Source organism: Mycetomoellerius zeteki, unplaced genomic scaffold (genome assembly GCF_001594055.1).
Source record: "Mycetomoellerius zeteki isolate Tzet28-1 unplaced genomic scaffold, Tzet1.0 scaffold470, whole genome shotgun sequence".
Taxonomy (NCBI): domain Eukaryota; kingdom Metazoa; phylum Arthropoda; class Insecta; order Hymenoptera; family Formicidae; genus Mycetomoellerius; species Mycetomoellerius zeteki.
In genome coordinates, this window is record NW_017257469.1 from 214,229 (window position 1) to 217,340 (window position 3,112).

Here is a 3,112-nt window from a genome sequence, read left to right on the forward strand (position 1 = left end):
TACCCATTTTACATATAAAGTGGATTCGAAAAACATTTTACATTTTAAATACATTTTTTTAAGTATTTTATATTTGGCATTTTAAATGATTACCCAGCCCTGACATCAATAATGCACATTCTATAGTAATTTTGTTTATAACATTTTAACATCACTGAACACTCATCTTATGACACAAACTATACATATGTACGTAACGTAAGGATTATTGAGATCTACTGTTATTAAAAACGAAAATGTATTCTGATTAAAATTAAAATCAAAATTATTCTGAAATGTATTTGACCATGGATGCTTTCCATTTGGTGACACAAATCGACACAAATGATGATCTATCTCTGTTACCCTCTGAATTTCAAGAAAGATAAATTGATGTTTGTGTCGACTTGTATTACTAAATAGAAAGCACTCTATATCGCTATGAGTTATATATGATATATAGTATGATCTTCTTGAGTGAGTGAATGGGTGAATAAGAGAAAGAGGATTTCCTATAGATCCACACAGCACATTTTATCTAAATAGAAGTCCTAGAAATATTTAGAGGATATAGGGATGTTCTCAGGATGTTTTTAGGACGTTCCTTGGAGATCTGTTTGAGAATATACACACACATATAATTCATAAATGGACACTAATATAGACATTTCTCATAGAACTTTGTGCGAAAGAATGGAAAGGAATTATTAGTCATCGCTTACCTGCTTTTGTTTCTACGCTGCACTATGTATTTGTCACGCTTGGTCTCACGCTGCAAAGTCGTCAATAGCTACCACAAGTTGCCACGATACTGAACTATTGAAAGCTGCCTGCTGGAATCATGCAGCACTTTAGCAGCAGCAGTATAGTTGCTGTTCTGACGTATTTTCGAATTGGAGTGAGGGAGAGCAATAAACGTGACAAAGACATCAATTTATAGAAGGAAGGTCACGCGATCTGACACGACAAAGCATACAAAGAAGGGATATATTAACATGTCAATTCAGAGAAAATAACGTATATATGTGTATAAATTGATACTGAAATTTTATGAAAAATGCTGCGACAACTATATTTTATAGTCACACACACACATCAACTACATTATTTAACATCCATATGTATATTAATTATAATATTCTTTTCATACATTAATAAAAATTGTCATTCTGGCATTTTATAATTTTTTTAATTTGTTATATAACAAAAAAGAAACTGTGTGATCATAACCAAAAAGCTTCTTAAAGATCGAATTATTCTATTCTTAATTCATTAAACATGATTTTTAATTAATAAATGTTCGCGAAATTTCTTTAGTTCATTCATTTATCGATCCTATAAAATAAATTACGTATTGAAAAAAAAGTACGATCGAGAATCATTCAAATTGTTATTTTCAGCTGTTTGTAAAAAGAAAAATTATATAATATTGTTATACGTCTTCTTCTTCTGGTTTCCCCTTCATTGGTTTTCATTGGTACGTGTACGTACGAGTTGTAATAATTTCGTACTATTAAGGCCGCAGCACAGACTCTTGCATAACGCATAACGCATAGTGCATAAGCGAATCAACTAATCAGAATCTTTCCTTTCCTCCCATTCCATGGAAAAGTAGAATTTCGATTGGTCGATTCCCTTATGCACTATGCATTATGCGTTATGCAAGAGTCTGTGCTGCGGCCATCAATATAAGCACCGATGAAATATTGGCTGCGTTCAGCAGACTCAACAGTTTTGCAACCGTTTTATGATTGTCTGCTGAGATAGGACCATTCTTCTAGATCTAAAAGTATGATCCAATTAGCGCGAAGGAAACTTCCAACAGTTGCAAAACAAACGCTGAACGCTGAACGCTGAACGCACCCATTATACTAAAGACGGTTGACACTTGGCAAATTTTCGTGACCTAATGGAAAAGGACCGAGAGGTAATTGAAGAACGGTGACATTATCGATAATTGATATAAAATTGCAATTATTTTAACACATTTATAATAAATACATTATTAAATTTATGATTTTTTATTATATAAATACTCCATAAATAAATACTTGTAATGCTTTAATATATATTATCTTATATATAGCCGCAAAATTACAATTTTTTTCTCTCCTGCATTTATTATCATCATTTATTATCATCATTATATTGATAATTTAACTCAAACGATAACACTAAAACCATATTATACCTATAATTTTAAATAAAATGATAAAAATCATATTAATCAAGTATATTATTGGGTTTTTTTAAATATATAGATACATGTTTACAAAATTCATAAAATTAGGACAGAATCTATAGACGTTGCTCAAGATTCGAGATGGTCTTAAGCTAGTGCATGAATCAATCAGAGGCCGGTATTCATAATCGGTTTTTATTTCAAGATGATCTTAAGTAATGTCTTAATACACTAACGCGGCTCTCTGATTGGTTCATGACACCTCAAGGCTGAACTTAAGACTATCTTGAATATAAGAACTGACTATGAATACCGGCCAGAGAACCGTATTAGCATCTTAAGACCTTGCTTGAGATTAAGACCGGACTATGAATTCCGTCCTTAATACTGTATTATAAATTTCTATTCTTTAATCACTTAAATTTTAACAGTCAAGCAAACTTCCATTTCCATAAGCATTCATAAGGCCGGCCGTCTTTAATAACAGTAGGTATGTCCGCGTTATTTGCACTTTTTGCACTTAGTGTCTTCGTTCTCTCTCTTTTTAACCCTTAAATATATATTTATCCCATTTTAAGTGCAAACATTTTTAGGGATTTCAAGCAACGCAAACAAACCTAGTATCTCGTTGATAACTGTCGATGATAAAGTGATTCATTCGCGCAGCGCTTAGCGGAGATTATATAATTGACTTAAGGCCATCACACGTACAAAAATTTTAGTCGGAATCGTAAGGTCGCAAACAAATCGATCAATCACAATCAAAATTAAGATCTCGCGCTTTTAAACGCTCGACTGTGATGTTGGCCGATTTGCCTACGGCCTCACAATTACGACTAAAATTTTTGTACCGGGGTCTACAATAGAAGTCGTAGCGGTCGTAAGGTCTTAAGTCGTAGAAAATTGACCAATCACAGTCGAATATGAGAAGAATAATCAACTGTGATTAGT

At 32.6% G+C, this 3,112-nt stretch overlaps 1 protein-coding gene across 5 annotated transcripts in view; it reads right to left on the reverse strand.

Moving 5' to 3' along the window:
• LOC108727139 (collagen alpha-1(IV) chain) overlaps positions 1-964 on the reverse strand; it is a 7,519-nt gene extending 6,555 nt beyond the window's left edge. For 2 of the 5 annotated variants that reach the window (XM_018455101.1, XM_018455102.1), the window contains exon 1: positions 702-956. The gene's annotated coding sequence lies outside the window, so the exon portion shown is untranslated. Of the gene's footprint in view, positions 1-701 lie in introns of all 5 variants that reach the window. The other 3 variants (XM_018455103.1, XM_018455100.1, XM_018455099.1) reach the window with 3 other exon arrangements.
• Positions 965-3,112: the final 2,148 nt, after the last annotated feature.